Source organism: Arctopsyche grandis, chromosome 4, assembly GCF_051622035.1.
Source record: "Arctopsyche grandis isolate Sample6627 chromosome 4, ASM5162203v2, whole genome shotgun sequence".
Taxonomy (NCBI): Eukaryota; Metazoa; Arthropoda; class Insecta; order Trichoptera; family Hydropsychidae; genus Arctopsyche; species Arctopsyche grandis.
Window position 1 is genome coordinate 12,873,996 of NC_135358.1, and position 26,103 is coordinate 12,900,098.

General features: G+C 32.7%; 1 protein-coding gene across 1 annotated transcript in view; it reads right to left on the reverse strand.

Annotated features, from left to right (window-relative positions):
- LOC143910949 (angiotensin-converting enzyme-like) overlaps window positions 1-26,103 on the reverse strand; it is a 173,256-nt gene that overhangs the window by 131,932 nt on the left and 15,221 nt on the right. Inside the window, exon 2 of the mRNA XM_077429602.1 lies at window positions 3,249-3,514. The gene's annotated coding sequence lies outside the window, so the exon portion shown is untranslated. The remainder of the gene's footprint in view (window positions 1-3,248; window positions 3,515-26,103) is intronic.

Consider the following 26,103-nt stretch of genomic DNA (forward strand, 5'->3'; position numbering starts at 1 on the left):
TTTTTAAAATTTCAAGAGAATCGTAATCTGGTACATAAAATATAACTAAATGTGTTGTAGATTTAAAATAATAAAAAATAACTTCGTATAAAAAGTATTCGAATATTCCGATTTGGTATAAAAACAGGAAAAGCAATTAAAGTGAAGAATCAAATGGAAGACCGTAGTATACATGTATACATACATACATTGTATATGTAATACACCGCATCAATATATAATACTATGTATGTACATACATACATTCACAATCGATTACAATAGGAGCACAAGTGAATTTCTAGCGCACGAATCCCATTCCCACTTCTTCTTTTTCGAATTTCTATTAAAATTTCGAATTAAACCGGTCAGAGCTGGCCGAAACAATACTAACTGTAACTGCACACGTAATTAAGCGAACAATTAACATCGTACAGTACGCTAACACTAGCGTACGTACTATTCGAAATATATGAATGTATGTATATATTATATATTATGTATGTATAGGTAGTACATATATATTCCGACGCGAGTATAAAGAACCCCATACAATTCCTGACCTAGAATATATGTACATACATACGTACATATGTACATATGCTCCGGTGGAAACCTTGCAAGTTTACCGAGCAATTAATCAAACCGCAAAACGAATTAAAGAGATTCCCAACTCGAAATGGCTCATAACGAAATATTCCGTTCGTCAACCGTGAAACATCAACGCGTGTGAAAATATTATTATGATTCACAATAGAATGAGACGTGCGTGTTTGCTCTATTATAAACCGTTACACGTTGCGCGATCAAAGAAAAGCGGAAAACTTGCCAAAATATTCGTTCGTCTTGTACACAAAGAGCACACAAATGAACTACGGATACAAATACTGCAAATAAACAATCTCCAAATCAAATGTGTATGTTTTAATGTACATATATATGTACATACATATGCACATTCCGCTTCAACACTTCGTAAAATATTAACTTAAGATAAACAATTATATAGAGCGAGATAAATAGCGATTAGTATAAATGCAAGTATATAGTATTGTAAATATTAATTTTATAGGTTAAAACGATATTAAATCAATTTGAAGACCCACCGAGTAGAATAGAACACATTCAAAATAAATTATGCTTTATACTTATGTATGTATATACATAAGCATAAAATAATTTTATTATAGAATATATAGATATGATAGCAGCACTAAAGATACAATATAAAAAAAACGAATTAAAAGCTTTTTACATAAAATATGTGAGTAGCATTCGCTTATTGATTTCTTATATTCGCCTTGGTAGCGATTTTCGTCATTTAATCTGGAAAATTTACGGTTGATGGATGAAAACTCGCGTAAACAGGCACCGACGAAAGTGAACGCTTGAAAAGACGCTTTTCCGCCCACCGATTCTTCCAAGTCGTCAATCATCCCAGGTGAATAGGGGAAGAAGTGCAAAAAAAAGAAAAATCGACACGCGTCCCATGTGCTAGGGGTTGGAATTGAAAAGGTTATGCAAAAAAAAACCGTGGTATTATATTTGTCACCGTTAAATCGGCCAATAGACCGGGGAATTCGACGACGAACTTTAATTGAGTTCACAAAGACAAATAGAAGAGTTTCGAAATTCTCCAGAAGTCGGGAGATTATTGTGGCCGCCCAAGGTTGTTTGGTGGGTTCCTTCCCTGGGAAAATTTCGCAATTCCAGGAAAATCCGCAATCGAAACGTTACGCCGGTATGTAAAACGTCCCCTATAAATCGCACACATGCTTTATGTAAAACGTGTCGTGTTCTTAAAATATATACACATACACGTTTACATATTTTAATATGTAATATTCCCACGTCTGAAAGATTTCTTTTACGATATTGTTTCTAGGATATTTAAAGTATAACATAAAAATGTCGAAAAATATCCTAAAGCTTTTGTACATAATTTTGAAAAAAGTGCCCCGAACGTTTTCCCATTTTTCAAAGTTGTTTTGGTTTAACTTTTTTACACTAATTGTTTTACATTGCGTGCTATGCCATTACAATCGAGATATAACATAAAACAAAATAATACTTATAAGAACAGCCTTTCATTAAAGTGCTTAAATAAAGGTGGTCAAAAATTATAGTGATGACCTATTACGATACAGAAAGCAAGAAAGGAAATTATGTAATCCACTTATAACTGTTGAAAATATGAAAAGTAAAGATTAAAAAACAATGTTTGCACGTCCTGAATACCATAATTAACCGATTATGTCAGTTTTTTCCAAACTCGGTACAACGGGGATGTGAAGTAATGAATAAACAGCTCTTTAACATACGATTTGCCATATGAGGCATTCAATGATGATGGCACACATCATCAGTCATATTTGGCACGAAAACGATTTATCGTGAGGCAACGCTTTTTAGTCATGGCGCCATTTTGCAACATACATAAAACAAAAGATACACATTAGTACGAATAAATCATCGGATTAACAATGCACCTTAACATGCACCTTCATTATCTTTGGGATAAAAATATTGTAATAAAAACGCATAGCTTTCATACCCGTTAAATATATAAAAAAAAGATAAAACTTTTGCTAATATTGGAATGTTGCCTCACCAACATGAAGCACTAAATATATGTAGTTGGCTTCAACCTGATCACTATTTTCTGAAAATTCTAAAATTTTAAGATTACTCTCAAATAGGTATTCTTCATCCAAAAAAATCACTGTACCCGTAGTAAAGTTACGTGTACATTGTACCTTCTTGTACACACAAATCAAAGAAAATCTGTATAAAGCTGTGGTATTAATACACTTTTCTCAAAACTCTTCATACTTCTTGAAAAGTTTAGTTCTGAAGTACTGATTGATCAAAAGAGCATAAAGTGTAGACGTAAGGCAAAGGGTGTGAATCCCCCAAAAAGTTATCAATTTTCTTATTTTTCTCCTGGAAGTTTCGCCAAACTTCTTTTATATTGAAAAATTACTAGTAACATTACTTTAAATAAAACTAAATCTTTAATTATAATAAAATTAATTCTCGAGTCTGTTATAAATAATCAAAACAAATTGAATACATGGATAAATATTGTGACACAATCGCGCGTAAAAATAACGCATAATAATAGAAACAAACAATATTTAGAAGGGTCAAGGTACACTACACGTAACTATGTACATGAAATGACGAACGATCATGCGGAACTGGCACCGTTGCTCAATAGCTTATCAAACAAAATTAAGAAAAAATTAACGGACAGCAAAAAAACCAACCTTCAAGATCTCATTCGCACGGAGTCGCAGCAGCTTGAAGGAGTCGAACCAGAAACCACTCAGCTTTTAGACGTTCGTGAAGTGGCCACCGTTGTCGAGTGGGACTGAACTGGAGCACACGAGCACTCGAGACACCTAACTGTCAGCAAATCCACGTGCACACAGAGAGACAGACACACACTGACACTAACTTCAGGATCAAAAGTTTTGGACCGGCGGACCAGGAAACGGTGACACACGGAAAACCACACTGAGTGCGACGGGATCTGAAACAAAGCAAATTACAATAAATCTTCACCGAGATCGAGATGACAACAGTCAGCGTATAATAGAATCCATTCGAAATTGTGTATTTATTTCACATTTGAACCATTGAGACATTACAGAAATTTCTAATGCGCCACAATGTTCGAAAATATAACAGAGAAGATATAAAATACAGATGTATATATACAACACATAATAAAACAATAGCAGCAAAAATTCAAATAATAATAGAAGTCACAAAACATATAATAATAGTTAAAAAAAATAAAAGGAGAAAAATTGGGCATGACTTGCATCAACAGTCAGCACCAATATATGTACATATGTACATTTATGTGTGTACAAGAACCAGCCGTGATCAAAGAAGATCAAAATTCACTCATACATCACAACCAATTATTAAAATAATGAAGATCGCAGGCTACCAGACGAATTGGCTAAAATAATTTCTCATAACTTATGCTCACTGAGGTGGAAAATATCACATTCAGGCACAGCAGCATTGATATCATCAAGTCGGATAGCTCTTGAATAGGAGCCATCCGATAAAGATTTGTGCGGACAGGATGTATAACCATCTACATATGATGTCTACCACGCACCATCTATGATGATGTCTACCACGCACAAGTTCCAACTGTTCCAGCAACGGCGGGCATGACGTACCACGTAGAAGCTGGAGAAAAAAATGAAGTAATTAGAAGTTTCTCCGAAGTTCAAGCAAATTATACCCAAGCATTCCCAAAAGGAATAGGTAGAAATATGGGTAATACCTATACTCTTTCCTATAGGTATGTATATAGGAAATGAAAAAATGCTTTTTGCACTTCCTCAATGACTCAAAGAGTAATTTATTTAATTCATACGGATTCCACACAATATCATTATAATCTAGCTAATAGTTGGAGACTAATATGAATGCATCTCAATAAAAATTAAAGTCGACGAAAGTAAACGTCAGCAAATGTCGTGATGTGGTTTAAAAGGTGATGTTTAGAGGATCACACGTGATACCCAAATTAGCCATACATATGTAGATTTCACACGCTTCAATAAGACGGATCCAATGGAATATCCGTAATAAGAGAGCAAATGTCCAAGTCCATAATTCATACTAGCATATGTATTAATATTAAATTCAAGACCTATAAAATAGAACAACTCTAGGACGGCGTCAATATCGGCTTGAAAAGGAGAGGCTTGCCTCTCATCCTTGACCGAAAAGAATAATTTGACGTCACCTGATGCATTAGATAGGACTCTAGGGAGGTTATTTATCAGAATGGTAAATTATGTTTTTTTAACACTCGTGTCAAGTTTACACTAAGCTCATACGTAATTTTAAATTAGCATAAGCTGTTACCCAACAGTCAGCAGTGTATATGTACGACGATATGTTACGCCATTCGTTTATTGACACATTGAACTCGAACACTGCTCACTGACTCAGAGGTGTGTTTAATGGACGATTTTAAAATAAATTTTATTTATTACCACTACCGCACTGTACGCGTAGTGCCTGAGATGTCTTCGAGCCTACTTAGAATATTAAACGGACCGTATTATAATAATCACATTGTGCTTGCGCGCGTGTTTCCGAATAATTTTGGCCAACCGCTTGACGAATTTCGATTGGCACACCGATCGATTACCATATACACATTTTTGAATCGATGCTATTATCTTTTATTCGACGAACGTGATCCTTACAGCCCCCTCTCCCTTCATCCACCGAAGTAAAAATCGTTCAACGCATCCTCCCTACAAATGAGAAAAAATTTAATATGAAAACCTTGACGTGAGTCTTGTGTGCGCTTATGGTGCCCGAGGCGATTTTTTTTTGTTTCATACAATTTTTTTTAAACGATTTTGACGTTTCATAAAAGGGAATCGTTTATTTTTTTTTGAGACACGTCTTTGAGACTATATTCAACGCTCATTTTGCACGCCATATATCTATGTCAAAATAAAAGGCAATTGTAGATGATCGATAATTCATCTCGCAAGTTAAATTCGGGTGTTGACACACACACATGATATAAATAAAATTTAAGACTTTCCATCCCACTTTTATTTAAATGTCAAACATTGATAATTTGCTATTCTAAATTGGCCCAGTGAATCGACAAAAGTGTGAAAAAACAGCAATATACAAATAGGGTTTTCAATTGGGAAGTGAAAAAAGAACATCTTTTAAAAATATTTTATCTTATTAAAAAGATTGCAATAAAGCCTCAACACAAAGAACTGCTTAGTTCAAATTTTAACATAAGATCGTTTGAAACAACGGTCACCAATCTTTCCGACCTCGAAAAAGTAAAAAAAATGGAAAATTTAGGTATAAAATAATGCTGTATTTAGAGCCGCAGGCGAAATTTTTGTTATTTTGGAATGTCATTGTGCATATTTGCTGGTGCCTTCACTTTCGCTTTACCCTAAGAAAAGTATTATCACTGAGAAGCGATTTTTTTTATAAAATTGTGTAACGTGAATGGTATATAGTTAGCACTCACAAATTAAAAGAAACATTAGTTACATCGGATTTTAATTTTTCAAATTTTCTTATGATACCCTTAATAGATATTTAAATAACGCGCTCGCTGATTTTCAATAATCCCAAAACTACGCAACGCCCAAAATTAAACACTATTATAAATAGTTATTTCATTATAAAGAAACCGTAATTCCTTATTTGATCATTACAAAATATTTAAAAGTCAGCAAAATCAAAAGAGGAATATTTTGAGCATATTTGACAAAAAAGAGAACAAAAGAATTTTTGACAAATAAAAAGAGGGCATTTTCTTTAAAAAAGAGACCTGTTGGAAACCCTAAAATAAAAATTAAAGCAGTAGTTCTTAATCTGAGGCACCCACCACTGGAATTACAAAATATTTCATACATACCTATGTATATATATTTTGGAATACTGGAAATTATATCAGAAACAAATATTATGTCATTAAAAACATTCATAACTATACATACATTGGATTTTGACCAAAGCGGTATCCTTTTGAATTGCCAATATAACACTTTATTTTATTTTATTTTTATTTCAATCGCACATGTACACTCGCCTTTACAGATCTCTCCAACGCGGCGAGTGTACTTATACCTATACAATACAATAATACAATTAATACAGACATTTTTATACAATGCGAATCCATACAAATATCATCCAAGTGACATCTATGAAGAAATTTTCGCAGCATTTTATTATAGAAATTGGTAAACCTCAAGACGCTGAAAAACTTGAAATTTGCAAGAGAAATTGGAAAGGAAATGCCAATTTACAGGAACCGTTTCAATGAAAATCAGAAAAATTGACAAACTCTGATAGGAAACGATCGACCTGGAGTCGTTTCCTTTCAACGAAAAACCAAGGTTTGGCCAACAGCTACTAGTGGGAATCGAACCGTGACCACTCCGCTGGAAAGTATAATGTGCTAACCACTAGTCCACGCTGCTGTATGTATAAATTGAATAATACATGTATAAATTGTATAAATTGAATAATGTCTAAATGAATGCTATATGTATGTATAAATTGAATGCTATATGTACATATGTATGTATATATTGAATGATATCTAAAATCTAGCGGAAGTATAACAAACAACGTTTTCTTCTTATACTATCAACCTAAACATATCCTTGGCACATGCATGATTTTTTTTAATTAATCAAAGGAAATTTTGGGCCATCACCGTTCATACTAACGCAATAGTAGATGTCCATTCATTTGATACCAATAATAAAAATCAATATATCCTAACCTTGTTTAAAAAATCATTTTAATTTAAAATAATTCCTTGAAAAATATAAATCGATTGCTTAGTTCGGCCTCTGAAGTGACCATCTTTTCATTTGTACCTTAATTACCATCCAATCCTTGGTCATAACTAGTCACCGGAGTCTGAGGGGGCCGTGTATTGTTCAAAGGTTGTAAATGCATTGTTAAAGGTTTGCCGAACAATGGATAGCACTGTGACTATCCTACCTCTAGTCATAACCATCAAAAAAGGCACTTTCATTAACAATAGTTTAGTTTAATTACGCATTTACGATTTGATAATAAAATTTCAAAACTTTTTCACAAAATCAACCATGAGTCCGCTAAACACAATTATTTCTCACGATTAGACATATGTATGTAGTTCTACGTCAATGCATAAGTGATAGGTAATTAACGTGACCGAGGTGGCAGACTCAGTTGAAGCTCAGTTGAAGCAGTTGAAGACTAAGGCTTCCAATCCCGGGATGCCGATGTTTTCTGGCACCGTGAATCCCGGTGCTGAAACTAATCTGAATACCGGGATTACGGTGTTGGCAGAAATTTCTTTAAAAATATTATTTTTACAAAAATAATATGGAAAAAACATAAAACAACATTATATTATGAACAATGGTGGGATGAGCAATGACTCATAGTCCATTTAATTGCCACCCGTTTCGACGCCGGCTTGCCGTTTCCACGAAATGGTATGAACGGCCTGTATTTTGTCGCAGATATTGTGCTCAACCGCAATGATATTTGAAGTATATTTTAACTGATTCGAGCTCAGAATCGACCACTAATCACGTTTTCGTGATCTAGAAAAAATGTGTGTGTGTTTGTGTTACTGTGTGAGTGTCTGTATGTTTATTGTGTGTCAGTGTATTTTGGGGATTTTTTTAACATTGTTCGACGTTTCGAACTAAAATTTTTATCGATACACCGTAAAATATTTTTTTAATTTTTAAGTGGACCGGAAATGGTACCTCCCCTTATAGGTGTTCTCTTTCTTTTTAAGTTTTTGATTTAAATTATCTCCCAAACCACATCAAATCGGACTGAAGTAGAACTTTAGTCTTGTATAAGTTTTCCTACATTTGTGTTCAATTCGTATTGAAAATGCTCATAGCCGGTATGTGTGAACGTGTATGTACATACATATGTTCGATTATCTTTTTTTATACTTCTTAAATTCCTCAAATACATTCATAGATAAAGTCGTAGGTTGGTCACATCCGAATTTTTTACATAAAGTAAATGTAATTGGAGTTTTTTTTATATTAGGTGGATTTTTTCAACTATTTATAAAAAACAAATCAATGAATCAAAGCGATGTTTTTTACTTTATTTTATTACATTTTCGGGTGTGTTTTATTTAATCTTAGAAATGTATGGATGTGAACCCAAAATTTAAAGAATGTAGCCAAACTCTCAAAATTAGTACGCCAATATTTTTACTTATTTAATATACTTGGGGGAGGCGGCAAAGCCGATATGGGAGTATTTTTTGGGTGAAACATCGGGGGAGTTTGCAAAATGCAATTGAACGATTTTGAAATATGAAAACATGCAATTGACCTTTTTTTCTTATACATTTGAAATCGCGGTGCTAGCACCGGGATCGGAAATTTCCAGCACTGCAATCCCGGTGCTGAAGTAACGTTTCGGGATTGGAAGCACTAGTTGAAGCGAATGAATATATTGAACACGTAGCCTCATAAGTAGACGCAGTTTTAATATTTTCATCGGGGTACGAGAACACATTTCCAAACCCAAAATAAGGCCAAAACCAAAAAGGTTAAGAACCACAAACCTAGAGGAAAGGGGTTTACAATAATTATTCCCGTATCGATTTCGTTCATTAATCAATCCCTGCGGCGGGTAATACCTCACGAACGCAACAACCCTTATCTACCCATCCGATTCTGGACGACTTGCAAGTGCCGTTTACCTTAGGCCTCGTTCGATATTAATTACACGCTTTGGGATAGACGTTTTTGACGGTATCCCTACCGCTGCCGTTGGCAACACTCTCAACTTAACGATTTTCCGGCGACCCGCTTTTCCGGCACTTTGCGGATATCCTAAACGTTTGCCATTGCAAGTTTACCCGCGCGGAAATGGTTAAACTGCGAAACGAATCGCTAGACACAAACCGGATACTATTAAATGCATTTTGTATGAAATGTTCGATTGCATCGCTAATTACTACATACAATTTCGTGCACAAAAGGAAATATGATTCATATTCAACTCTCGTTAAAAATTATACAACAAGCATTTAATCTGAGATAATCATAATCCCAAATACATTTGTATGTGATATAAAAGTATGATTAACATTTTATATTAATATCGCCGTGGTAGCAGTTTTTTTTATATTGTCGTAATTTATATTTGAGAAAAAAATAAATATCTTGGAACATATGAAAGATTTTTTTCATATACCAAACTAAAAATATATTAAATTGGCTACGCCTGTTTATTTATAAGGAGGTTGCGGTTAGCGTCTATTTTCAATATTGACTCTCTCGGGTAATGGCAGCGTCAGACACAGAGAGAAAATACAAAAGGAATATAGAATTCGACACATTGTTGAATTATTGATGAAAGAAAGAGATTAAGGTACAATAGAAGAACGGAGAAGAACCTAAATTTCGAAGCCACTATAGATATTATCGCGGATTTAACTATAAATAAAATGAAATACATTTTATTCCCATTCCTATAAAAACATTCGATTCGAGGCACTGAAGAACGACGATATCACCAAAAATGTATATGTATATGTATATGTATATATATATATATATATATATATATATATATATATATATATATATATATATATATATATATATATATGTATATATATATATATATATATATATATATATATATATATATATATATATATATATATATATACATATACATATACATATATACGAGCACTATGCACCTAATTTCTATGTTACAATTTTAACGAACTAGAAAATTACATATAAAACACCATTATTGTTGAAAAACAATAAAAATTCGATTGCAACTGTAATAATAGAACACTTGCTTGAAAACAGACCATTTATTATACATGCACAATACGCATTATTAAACTATGGAAAAATGTCGCTTGTGTGACCTTTTGTGATTAACCAAATCCTTGTTCTATTCACCGACAAACAAACCATTGTTCTCCGAATTGAATTTGCACACTGTAAACTCCAATACGAATTGAGGCATCCGATATATTATAGAAACATGCGAATATTACAATAGAGGAATGCCAATTAAACGTTTGGCGAAAGTTTCCATTTACTCTTTCGATAATTTCGAACCACCTTATTGGATATCGATCGAAAGCGGAGTCTCCAAGTCACGCTTCGAATTATGCAAATAAAAAGCCATTGTTTTGGAGCTGGATAAGTATTCATTGAACGTTGATCAATTTTGGCGCGAGGACGATAACATCTGTTGAAGAAAAGCCGTGGTGAATTTAGAATACATATTCGCACTAAAAAAAAGGAAAAATGCATATTTATTTAATTTCTTAAAAAAAAATAACCGGTAAAGGCCGGTCATAATTGATATTCGAAAACTATCGTTCAATTCAACTATCGTAATTATCGTTATATAAACGGCGAATTACATTATACATACATATATCTATATTGCCGTATTTAAGACTACGATAAAATACCAAAATCTCATTTTTCGTTTCGATGCCACATAATATATAGAATTTAATAAAAATTTTGGCCGTCAGTTTTGATCACATATAAACAATAAACATATATGTATGTACATATGTAATGCAATATGGTACATGTCCTACGTGTTTTGAAACAAACAAGCGATAGTCTGATTCATCGGCAGTAAATTTCTAAACAGACAGAGCACCTTCTTAACAATGGGCATCCTATTAAATATAATGATCCTGGTGCGGCGAATCATCAAAAGACGAACATCGCTAAATATCGACCGGCTGCTTACAAAACATTCGAACTGTCACATGGAGTGGCAGATGAACGTGTAATTTCGCGGGAAATTCGTTGACGAAGACCAGTTTGTACCGTTTGGTAGTCCCGATGACAAAGTTAGGCAATGCGACCTTACTGCGAAACCCCACGTCAATTATTCCCAAGATGTCAACGACAGATAGCCACCGGTCAAATGCCACTAGAGCCTATACAAGACTAAGTCAACACTCAAACGACGACCTAAAATGATTACACACAAAATAATATCACTTAAAACAAAATGACAATCTAAACCTAAAGTCGAATTGTCCAACGTCCCTTGGCTCTTAACCCCAAAATCCTTCCAAAATCGTTTAAATTAGAGAACTACGAGACAGTACATATGTACTATTAGAGAATCCAAAAATACCGAAATCCGTCACTATCGGTAGATACCGGTAGAACCAGTATCTACCAGTATTCATTTATTTACCAATTAGTGCAATATAATTTAATTAATTATCAATAAAATATTAATCAATTAATTGTAGGTTTTTCATTAATCATTTTAATTAATTACAAAATAATGTGTTCCAATAAGTCCTACACCGCGCGAATTACCGATCAGCGAGTGTCAAAAAAAGATAATAAATGGCTTTGAAGAATTTTTGTGTGGAAGAGGTGATTTTAGCTTTTAAATATTATAATTCGAATACATACATACGTGTATTCTGTATTATGTATAATATGTATTTGAATAACTGTAAAGAGACTTTTCGTTGTTAACAGTTAGATATAAATCAATACATGTATTCTGAAATAGTCTATTATAGGGTTTATGCAGTGGTGCAGTAGTAAATAAAAAAGAACCAAGTCGGTGTTTAATTTTTACGACCCCCCCCCCCCGGCTTTTTTCCTTACTAAAAAAAAGTTGTAGTTGGTATTGGTAGTTCAAATATTTATAAAAAAAATCAAATAATAATTAACAAATATTCTTACTTGTTGAAATTACATATGATGTATTTTTTTTATATTTTATAAAAACTTCCATAATGCATCCTCTTCAACATCATTAATTTTGCAAAACCCGTGTTTGTGTGTCAACAGCAAAATTTAATTCTAACAATGATAAAACCATGTACATATGTATACATAAATATGTCAAAAAACTATCAAATTTTAACATGTAAATTTAGAAATGACTATTCATTTAAACTGAGTTCCCTCATTTCATCTATCCTCAAGTGCGTATGGTCAATAGTTTAAAGAATGTTTTCTTTCGAAGTTTTGTGTGGTTTAAGATAAAAATGCCAATAAATTTCATTAAACGTCTTTTAAGTTTTGAATGTGCTCAGATTCGATTGTAGTCATCGAGTGTTAGAACGAGATTTTATATGAAATTTTAGTCAAAATATTTTTTAATTTACTCGAAAAACAATGTTTATGTTAAACAAAGTGCCAGGGCGGCGACCTGGCCCGACTACACCACTGGGTATAAGTACGATATTTTCGGCATACTGTATCTTTAATTTTAAATTTATAATTTATACACTTAGCAGTCCCATCCAAATCCTGACGGTTGGTTCATTCTTTGACTAATCCATGCAAACTAGCCAATACAACGTTTTCTTCAAAATTAAAAAAAAAAATCAGAAGTTTAGTTTAAATTGTATATGTATTTCGGTACTGCCGGTAGAACAGAAGGTCGAATTTTAGTCAAAATCCTGTAGTACTGGTATTCGAATCCCTATAAATGTATTTTGAATTTAGGAGTTCTAAATTTAAAACTAGATTTTCATAACATACAAACAAACATTCATCTTACATAACTCAAAGCTCGGTGCGGGGCACGCGGCAAAGCTATGTATATACATATATACAGTATGTAAATCACCAAAAAGTGTGATAGAAGCTAGTAACTTCACGTTTAAATAATTGCCTACAAATTATTTACTACACGCTATGAACTGTGTGGCCTACCTTGATGACGAGTTTACTTGGGTCACCCAATTTCGTACTGCTGCGTACAGAATTTACATGCAAACGTCACATCAGGGTGTTTTGCAATTAGTGCAGTTTGAGGGATGCCCAAGTCGAAAACAACCCGGCAGCCGAGGGGTTGAATGTCAAATTTAAGGGAGGATATGCTGCCGTGCCAAATTTCAGGACAATAATAACGCATAAAATTTAAATAATAACGACACGGCAGTCGGAATCTATTAGGCGTACGTACTTCGACCTTTAACCCTTTGCGGTCGACCGTCGAAATTGAGTGTGCGGCCAATTGTGACGGCTTTGTTTCGAGGAAATTTGCAATTCGTAACAAAGCGATGATAAAATGAGTTTATAAGACAACTAATCAGAAAATTGACAAATGAATCACCACTGATCGACGAACCACTTTGTTCAATGTTACAGGTGTGGTAATCGAACCAACTGGTCGTGAATCATCGATAGCGATAAAAACATATCTTACAATAATAAAACATTGTTACCTAAAAATTTGTAAAATCTTACGCACGGATATTAAAGGTCACATTAAATACATAATATGAACATGGAATTGATTAAAAAATCTGCTTAATTAAAATACATATACATATGTACGTACATTATCAAATACGAATATTGTATTTGGTCGGAGTATCAAATTTAAAATATTTCAGATATATTGAGTTGATTATATAGACTACAAGATTGATAGATGACCCTTCATACCAAAATATCGATTTACATATGTAAAATATGTCAAACAAGTTTAGGCACATATTATATCATGCAAACTTGACAATCGAGAAATATTATACACTAGTTGTTTTACCCGGCTTCGCTCAGTATTTGTAATATAAACAGCTTAAACATGGCGAATTTAATAGTAAATATTCATTTGTTTTTTTATTAAATTTATTTGAATCGAAAAAAAAAATTCAACCAATCGAATCGTCATAGAAACTGACTTGTTTTCGTTTTCCAACCAACTATAGTTACAAATTTACAAAGTCTCTTTCGAAATTATATATAAGATGCACATATTATATGTACATATATTATACCAGAATAAAAAAATATTACGTATTTGTGTTCAAATTTGTAATTGTAAAATTTTTTTTATTTTTTTTTCGAGAAAATATGGGGAGAGGCACAGAAAAATATGAAATGCAAAAGGTGGCCACGATCCAAAAAAGGTTAAGAAACGCTGTTCTAGCTTACCTCGTTGAATAGTTTAAGAAATATAATATACTCATTAAATAAGTGTCTGCAGAGCAATTTGAATAATCTTGTCAAAGGTGATAAACAAAAAATTGTAACTAAAAAAAAATAAGTACGAATACGATTCAATACAGTTCCAAAGTTCTGATTTGTCTATAAGAGATGAGTTACACCGACATCAACTATTAACCGTATTTACGTCACATAAAACGTTAAGCTCGTTTACTAATTGACAGATCGCCGGTTTCATGAAATTGAATGAAACGAGCGGGCACTTCACTGTAATTAAATCAAGCGTATTCTTATTAAGCGAAATAGAAAATATGGAGAATAACTGACGGTTAATTTATAATAATTTTAAGTGGGACGAACCTCGGTAATTTACCGCGAACATATTCTGCGTTATATTAATTGCCCGACGAGGCCAACAGCGGAAAACTCGGAAGATTCTTCTTGAATTATACGCACACACATATACTATATGAATATGTATGTACGTACATATATTATAATAAGAGCTGAGCTTATCTAAAATATGGAAAGTACGTGTAAATGCGTTTAATCTTAAGGAATTAGATAACCCGCTGACCGCAACTCTTCGAGCTGTCTCACTCGAAGATAGTTGAAGAACTTTTGTACATATTGTAATATCAAGCAAGACACAAAGTCGAGAGATCAATGGAGTTGTGGATGTATTTAAAACCAAATATGTATATGCGTATAATAAATTTAATAATGCTTTAGTACGTAGTACACTGGTAGAGATATTGTATATCAGTAGATAGATCGTAGGCTCAGTCCCATCCAAATACGCTGCTGGCGAGGTCTAGTGGATATTAAAACACAGATTGACCGTCTCCTGCATTCGATTAACCTTGAGTTTCACATTTCGCATCATAGAAGTAAAACTTCCTTAAGCACGATCTACTACATACACAATAGCTAAGAAACTGGAGCGCTTCGTTGTACTAACTTGCGATATCTCGAGACTCGTTTTCTCAACTTTTCGTCTGCTTAAAGAGGAGTTTGTATATTGTATACAAAAATGTTTTTTGTATACATGTATGTAATATATTTAATATACGAGACATATTGTGATCATTCATATCTTTTCAAGCTATTAACACCTTTTCAAAACATTTAAAATGAATTCTTACCATACTTTTTTAATAGTTAATTTTTATCTCGTATTTCAAGTGTTTTGTATATATATATATATATATGTAGGTATACAAACTCGACGACGAAATACACCGAAAATTTTGGAAAAACGAGTCGAGATATTGCAAGTTGATGGAATAAGGTAGTAATCATCAAGAAGGTACGAAATTGGACGATTGGGCTCCTTCCTCGCCATCGCACTTTAATTTCATGCAATATTTCAGCGTTGCAATTTTCAAAGCCACATTAAAGCAATTCAATATTCCGATCGTAACGAAGTTTTGCTTGAAAAATAACTTATAGATGAATTTAGTTAGACAAAACTACGAGTATGTCCAATTTATATATATATATATATATATATATATATATATATATATATATATATATATATATATAAATTATTATATATATATATATATATATATATATATATATATATATATATATATATATATATATATATATATATATATATATATATGTATGTATATACATATGGAAATTTTCCTGTCGTATTTTCTTTGAACTATCACTTTGGAAAAGCGACATAATATGTATACATACATATATATACACGACAATATGAAGATGTTGCGAATATGTTTGGGGGGTGAATACGCCGGGGAAATCGTTCTATTGGAATTACAAAGAATTACAAACACGTCACAAAATCCATCAACGTAACATAGGTAAAAAAAATTGGAGAATAACACAGACAGTGTCAAACTTTAACTTATGCGTCCCAAAAATTACGATAGGGACAAAAAATTCCTTTTTTTATATAGAAAAACTAAAACATAAAATTTCAATAAAGTGAATTATGCAAAACTAAGGTTGATATATGAAGTTGCGTAATAATTTATTATATGAATTTTACCGCAAATATATATATATATATATATAAAAAAGCATCATCGCAAAAATCACTTTTAAAAATTCGTATTACGCAAGAATGCTATTTGAATTTAAATATTTTTAGCAATTGAATTATTCAAACAGTCAATAAATTCCAACGAAATAAAATCAATATTAGCGATGCTAAATCGCACTGACAAGAGCGTGGCGATGGAATAATCAAACTCAATTACGAATTCAGTTCGGTACTCAATTTCGGAACTCTAGTTATGCGAGTTAACAGTTTTAATTCTATCAAAATAATATTAAACTAAAGCAAAGTCATGCGTTTTATCTCTTATTATATTAACTACAACAATACCTCGCTTTAAGAACATTTTAACGACGTTTCCATTAAACAAAATCAAAAAAATAACTACAGATGATGGCTTGGTGAACAGATATTGCATGTCCATTTTTGAATTTGTATCGAATTTTAAGTTTATAGATGCTAGAATAATTTAGGTTTTTCCTTTCAGGGTAATTTATGTACCTATGCATATCGATATAAATTCAAAAATTAACATATAATATCTGTGCACCAAGCATATACATATGTACATATGTATGTATGTACATATAAGCTATAGATTAAAATCCAAATGGAAAATTAAAAATTACTGAATAATATCAGCAAACGATATAAAAATTAATTAGAAAACTTTCATCATATTAAAAAAGCTAAGAAAACAAAAGAAGTTTGAAGGCAAAAACGAAAGCATTGAAACTTTCAACTTTCTTATGAAACTGCTATTGATACTTGCACAAGTCTCAATGGCGATTCTAAATTTTAAAGTGAAAGAACCAGCTGCAGAATATACGATATGTGCCTACAAAGGAAATTGAAAAAGCGAAAGAGACAGACTCTACACGGATTTAAATCATGTTATACATACATACATATGTATGTATATAAAAATATCAATTTATTACTTAAAAATAAAATTCATTTTTCTAAAATTACCACAAAAAACTTTAATTTCTTTTCATATTTTAGAATTAATTATAATATTTCAAGTATATATTACCTAAATACGTATGTTCGAGTACCCACCATATGAGTCACGCGAAACGACAGATGTCTGACAATTAACACGTAGAGATAAGGCTTAATTCAGGAACCCTGGAATTCGGTTACCGGGCTAGATCCACATCAAGATGCTACTCTAATTGCTCCAAATTAGTGATAATTTGTGGCCTTCGACGGTGAAAAGAAGAAATAACAATTTAGACCTACTCCAATGTTATTTCACAAAATTAAACTGTAAAATACGTGATGACCAAAATAATGAAACAGGCGGGCGTGTAAGAGTATAATTAATATTTTCATATGTATATATATATATATATATATATATATATATATATATATATATATATATATATATATACATGTGTGTGTAATAAAACCATACATAGCTACATATACCTAATAAGCAACAGGAAAGGCTTTTGTATATATTATATTATTATATAATACATAAATACTGCACAAACATTACGGAAAATCACGCGACGTGATAAAATTGTTTATACGGGGTAGTAAAATATTTGTTATTAAATAATTAATTAGCGTCGTGAGTAATTGATGTTTCGACGAAATGAGATATAATAAATTCGCATTAGCGAGTACAGTGGCGTGCGGTCACGGCAGAAGCCGCGAAATATTGCGAGCGTGAAATATGGAGATTTGCTCGAAATGTGGGTACGCCCGCGCGAATATTTTGACAATCGCCGGTAATAAATGTCAAAATGGGTTGAATAAAACGGGGGCGCGCGCCAAAGCCGAAGGTGTAAACAACTACACGCCCATCCCCGTATCTACATATATATTATATATGTATGTATCTATGCCTGTCTAAGATTCTCAAGAGTTCATCAGAATAATACAATAACAAAAAGAAAACTATTTTGATTTATTTATATAATTTTAGCTATTTAGCTAATTTAATACACTATTTTTACTCAAATATATTCTAAAATTTTATATATACTAAATTTATATGCACTGTCTCTCACAGAGGTGTCTCCTTGCACCTCACAAGAATGCAACCACTGTCTTAGAAGACCTGACACACTCAGGGAGGGCATTGTACATGAGCACACCCCTGTGAAAGACACCTCCAGCTGTCTTCTTTTTCCTTATTCTACCTATGTACAACTAAATTGTTCTTATTTCTAGTATAATAACTATGGGTATCACTATTTATTATTGTATAATCCTTAAAATACTTAGGTAGTAACTAATGATTTAACTTATAAACAAGGTATTAAGATTTAAACTATTTCTAATACTCATCCATCCCAATTCATATAACATACTTCTAATACTTTTTAATCTACCTCCATTCAAAATACCTCTAAAAAAAATATACCAAAATTTGTCCAAATTAAGACAAAACGCGATCGGGAAAACGCTCACAGTCGAACACGGACACCGTGAGCGCCTTGCTTGTCCGTGTTTTTCCATATGCGTTGTGTCCTAAATTGACCGGGCCTTGTCGTGTTCGAACATTTTGAGTATAAACCAGGGCTGTGGAGTCGCTTCAAGATTTACTGACTCCGACTCTGACTTTTACTGTATGTTTCGACTCCGACACCAACTCCAACAATGGTTTTTGTCGCACAAGAAAACGATCGCAGTACGTATGTATGTAAGAAAAGTCGATCTTAGGTATATAGCCTAAGATCGACTTTTCTTGCGATCAAATTATTAAATTCATGATTTTTATAAAGAAATTATTAAATCTAAATTTATTAGTGTATTTACTTAATACAATTGGAGACTGTTATAGACACATACCGTTGTACTATTAATTAATGAAAATAATTAAAAGAAATCGGAGTCGGTTGATTTTTTACGATTCCGACTCCGCTTTTAATGCTACGACTACGCAACTCTGATGCCTACTCGACAGCTCTGGTATAAATAAAAGACCAGGGAGCATATGTACTAACGATTAAAATTATGCCAGAAACACTAAAATCAAAACTATTTCAACCTTCAAAAAGCAAACAGCGATACATTTTTTAACAACACACTCACACATTCAAAAACTTTAGCGAGCAATATAAAAATGATTAATCATTCAAACCCCTCATCTGACACATGAAAAATTATGTCACGTCTATGTATTCGCGCGCTCGCGTAGGAATTTAGATTTTTATCAAACACTACCCAAAATTTAAAAAAAAATCATCATACCGTATTACGTCACGCGAAATATTAAACGAGCCAACATTTGAGAAGTATCTCCCCACACATATTAACAAACAAACACAAATTTGGTACACACTGCAGAACGTGCCTCAGTATTATCGTATTAATATAAACAATATAAGCTAAACCACACCTATGTACTATATAATACAATGAAAAAAATGTATAATAAATTTACCATTAATCACAAGAGGAACATGTTGAGAGCCGACGATCCCACACAATGTGTACAATACAGTCATAGTAAACACGTACACACCTTTGATTACACAATTGAATAAATTCGATGACTTTATTTCCTATCCATACAAATTCGAGAAGCGTGTGAAACGCTCAAATATGTACAAACCGGTACGATTTTTATTTATTTATTACGCAAATAATCATAACATTAAAAACATGCATGTCGGAACGATTCCGAACAGATGTCGTTGTTTACGATTCAGCCTACTTCGACTACATATGTACATATGTATGTACATATGAATCGTAAAAATTCAAATTCACACTCGTATCTTAGAATATAAAAATAATAAAACACAAGTACTTACAACTATGTTCATATATACATATGTATGTAATAGGTAACCTACGATTCGAGCACACGTCGGATAAACGGCTCCAAGTGGTTCGGATCAGTGTTAATTAGTCGCCGGATCGTTTGTGAGTTTAATTGAAAATCCACTGCGAGCAATCTTCCTAAATTGACATTTAATCAATGGCGAGAAAACGATCCGTTTCGGTTATATGTCACGCAATGTCACTACGTGCTCAAATTGTCCCGTGTCACGTACACGCTCAATCAAAGTACACAATTTATAATATACATATGTATATACCTATTTAATATATAGGATTGGTGAACTTTGCGTGACGCAATGTAGCGTTTCGTGTCATAATTAATATTGCAAGTGTTAGGAACCATGAAACCGTTTTCCCATTCAGAAAATTAGAGAGTTGTTACACTCGATTCGGAACTGTGATAACTTCGATTGCAGTTATTTTCCGTAAAATTATTGTTTGTCTTAAATTCGTGTTCTACTGAAATATGTATGTTCATTTCAAAGCTCGCTAAAATAAAATATACAACCGTGGCCTAACAGTTGGATACAGGATACGATATACAGGGTCGGGTTCCAAATCTACCCGTCCACCTCCAATTTCCAATTATAAGATACTTTTATGTTGTATTAAATGTACGTAACATCATTTACAGCCATCCACGATCCACTGCTGGATCCAATTCACCATCCAACACGCTTCCACTCGTCTCTATGTATGTAACTCCTATTCATCTCACCCCACACATTTTCCTAATTTCATCTGTCCATCTTCCCTGCGGTCTTCCTTTAACCCTTTTACATTCTCTCAGGTACCAGTCTAGCACTTTTGTCCAATTTTCGTACATTCTTCTAGCTATGTGACCCGCACATTGCCATTTCAATCTCTTCACTTTCTCAATTATGATATATCCACTACCCTCGTCATGCTTCTCACCCACGTATTCCGCTTCTTATATTTTCTCTTTATGCCGATCATGCAGCGTTTCATACTTCTTTGAGTGTATTGGACTTTATATCGCATATTAGCATTCAATGTCCTAGCTCCACATCCATACGTCATCACTGGTAAAACACGTTGATCGAAGATCTTTTTCTTCAGGAAAAGTGGCATTTTTTATTTAAAAACCGCATTTATTTATCCCAAATATGTACACTCCAACCTGATTTCATATATTTATTTCTTTATTAATAATCTAATATTAATTCTGCATAAAATATGATAAAGCTTCTCTTTGAAATAAAATATTCAGAACTAGCTGTATTACCCGGCTTCGCTCGGTATTTGTAATATAAACCGCTTAAACATGACTAATCTAATAGTAAACATTTTATTAAATTTATTTGAATAGTTTTATTTTATATAAATTTATTTGAATACTCATTTGTTTTTTTATTAAATTGACTGTCACGAACAAACAAACACATATAGTAAGTCTCTTATAAAAAATGATATGTACACCCCCGGCGTCTGCGCCCCCTAAAGGGCGGAGCCCTAGGGCTCCAGCCTCGGCGTCTGCGCCCCCTAGTGCTTCGCCCTGGGCGCCCCCGACGTCTGAATTCTTGGCGGCTGCGCCCCCATGCACTTCGAATACTTTGCATCGGAAAAAATCTTCGTCTACGAACGAAGGATACATACATACATACATATGTATGTATATACATAAGTTCTGGCCAATACGTGCAAATATGGAGCTTTTCAGAAATGTGATGCACTTAGTAAAATAACAAGCTTTTTTTCCTTTAGAAATTGAATCAACTTGCATGATATTGTATTGGATTGGTATAGAAAAACTATAATAATACATCAAAAAACTTTTTTAATGTTAGAAAGACGAACGCCTTCTTTGACTATACTACGTAAATATACTACTGTGTATGTACATATTTATATACATAAACTTCTTAAAAATCGAAATTCAAACTTGTCATAGGCGGTTTCGGATCAACTTAGTTAAAGACAGCTTAACGAAAATTCCAATTAAACAAACCCCCTCCCTTTTAGTTCATTCAATCGAGGTATTACAGAACTTAAATAAATAAATATTAAAATTATCAGAAGTTCATTAATACAGTAGATTGCGACGTGACCACTGACGAAAACACATACATATGTATGTACATAAGATTCCGGGCAAGCGTGCGGGGATGGAATGAGGGGACAGCGTGGTGGATGGAGTGAGGAGGCGATGCAAATTGTCGGCAAGGGTTGTGCATATTGAAACCATTAGCGACAATAGCTTCAAGTATAGTGCATGTAATTCTTCTCCAAAACCACCCGTTGAAACATCAATAGACACAGCACTAGTTTTGTAATATAATTATTATATGAGATGTCAAAGAAATCATGTAATATTCAATACTGTACAAGTGATGTCATGCTTGTCATTGAAGATGTAAAGAAAATATAATGAAATATTCAATTATCGGTGCTGTTTGAATGGTCATTTATAAAAGGACTCAACAATCCAATTCTATATAAACTAACAAAATCTATAAAATCTAACCGCAAAATAATACATATATATTTAAAGAAGCCAATTGAGTGAAAAACCTCTCATAGAAAGATACACAAAAAAGTTTGACGAAAGGATCGGCAAAAAAAAAGCCACACACACGTCGAAGATAATAGAAAATTTAAACCGGCAACAAAACTGCTATTATATGTACATATATATATTGAAATGCCGGTTTATAATGGAAATTTTAGTGGCCCACAAGAGCACACATACATACATACACCGCTAACAAAGCCAAACCAGCAAGAAAGCTCAAACGCGAGCGCTTTTTTTTTCTCGGAAAGACTCGACATGGCCTTGCGAAAATCGTGCGTGTTTACCGGATAAATTACAACAGTGCTGTGTCTATATGTTTGCGGATTTATTACGGTTTTATTATATTTTTTACCTGCCATTAAGGCCAATCGGCAGTCGGGCGTCACACCCCAGAATTTTCGCGAGGCAGGAGTACAGCGGCCCTCAAACTGCGCAATAGCCCGTGACATTTAATCCACGTCGCGACACTGATATCATATGTCATCGTCGAATTTGTACAACGTACAAGGGGGTAAATATGCGTAATGAGCCGTTTTAAATCTGCAGTCGTCGGATATCTTAAATTTCGTCAATCGTAAATTTCAGGATGCGATGATGTAATGTAAAATGCCGCCGTTCAATAGAGTCGGTTTCACGGTAGGATGAACAATCAAACTTGTCGATGTGCGTTCGGCTGTGACGCTAAAAGATATGATGTGACACGGATGAAACATTTTTCTACTCATGAAATCCTAGCCATCGCGATTTACGTTCTCTTCCTGGTCAAAATCGTCTAAAGCCGGTTATAATTAAAAACAATATTTATGTACAAGGCCCGAGTGAAAAATCTGCCACGCCCATCTGTGAAAATCATGTAAGATTTTCCAGCGAGGGTGTTTCGAACAAATACGAACGATTGTGTTTCAATTGGCGCGACGCGTCAGCCCCTGTCTACGCGAAATATTTTATATTTTGATTAAAAATTTTATGTACTTACATACATTACATTACATATGAAAATATTTATACCTACTAGTTTTTATGAAATTAAAAACAAATAAAAATTCGAGCGTGTATAAATTTGAGTATTAATAAATTAAGGTTCAGCAAACTCTTGTCAGAATTTGTTTATTCCATTCTTTTCACCACCAAAAATCAATCTTATAAACATAAAATTTTTAAAAACTATTAAATTTAGAAATTAATTTGAAAACAACTTTGGAGACGAAAAGAATGAGAGGTGATCTAATTGAAGTATATAAAAGTAAAAATAACTATGTATACAATTATTTAATGACAAGCCTCAATACGATTAACAACAACACTTATCTGGTCAAACTCTCAGACTCCAAAAAGATATTTACTTCAAAATAATAATTAGAGAATCCTTCTTTTCAAATACATAGAATGGCAAACATTTGGAATAGTCTATCACTCTATCCAATTAATTAGTAGCTTCTAGTAACTACTTTTTAATATTCTTTGATAATGCTATTTTTGTATTATAACTTTATGTATTTAAAAAACCTCTTGGGTCCATCGACTATGCCAAGTAAATATGTTTACAAATATTTTCAATAGAATTTTCCGATGTGTTATATCACCGGGGATAGAATATTTAATAGTTTTTTATTCGACTCCACGCCAGCATTCAACAGGTTAAGTCAATAAAAGGCCATTTATTTCATCGTATACAAGAGGAACGTTAACGTTATACATATATAACAAAATAATAAAACGGTCTAAGAACGTGAAATAGTTATTTAATATCCGATCAGACCACACATGTACGTAAGGTGTAAAAAAAAGCTGTAATTGAACATCTGGGTCAGCGGAGGATAGAAGAAATACTATACCATAAAAAAACGCATTTACACCGATAGAAAACTGGTTTTAAGAATGCGATCAGATCGTCTGATTCGCATGATTGAATCTACGTTTGAACCGCACGAATCCGTGTCAAAGGCCGCTCAAAAGCCATCTACATTAAATTTTGCAACCGGTCACATAAATTGAAAATTTCTAGCATTTATGCCTTTGAAATGTGACAGAATAGAGTTTACAATGGTATATTCACCGTCAATCAGTCGATAATCCGCCAAAAACCACTGAAGGCTTACGATTTGTGTCAACGTCTCTCCAACCGTGTTACGAAACGTTTGAAAAACCAAAATCAAGATTTATTACCGTATCGTTTCTCTTCCTTAAGACAAAAGATAGCAAGAAATTTGAACGTTTTAAAATAATTGTAATATAAATCTAATTAAACTTGTTCGGAAGAATCGCATCGGTCTTAACTTTTCATCACATTTGTGTACTTATCCCTGAAATATAGCTCATAATTGAATAATCCGCTCTTTAAATCGCGATCTCATTTTCGGAATGCGCAACGAATTTCACCTGTAAACTAAATTGAATTGGAGACTAAAATTTAACAAAGTTAAACACATTCTGAGCTACGTACAATAAATATATATATATATATATATATATATATATATATATATATATATATATATATATATATATATATATATATATATATATATATATATATTTATATATATATATATATATATATATATATATATATATATATATATATATATATGTATGTATGTATGTATGTATATATATATATATATATATATATATATATATATATATATATATATATATATATATATATATATATGTATATACGCTCTCTAAGAATAACAATATACATATTGATTTTATTTTATTTACATGTGCTAATTTAGTTTATGGTAGTGTGGAGATTTTTCCCTATATATATATATATATATATATATATATATATATGTATATATAGGGAAAAATCTCCACACTACCATAAACTAAATTAGCACATGTAAATAAAATAAAATCAATATGTATATTGTTATTCTTAGAGAGCGTCATCAAAGAGGGTCGTGAATGAAAAGAGGGTTAAGAGATTTTAATCAACAAAAACAACCCAGTATTACAAGTGTAATTAAGCCTAGAATCTCAGAGGCAGATTAATCTTCAGGGAAATTAAACTTTTAAAATGTTTTGCGAGACACTGAATTCGCAATTAGTAAAGGCCCAAATACGTACATATGTAAAAACATATATACAATTACATATGTACGTTTTTGACCTACATACATATATATGTACATATATTTAGGGGGTGACCGTCACCGCACCGAATGTTAAAAAGTCGAAAATGTTCGTTTACCATGCATACATATGAAAAACGGTTAGTATATATATATCAGTGG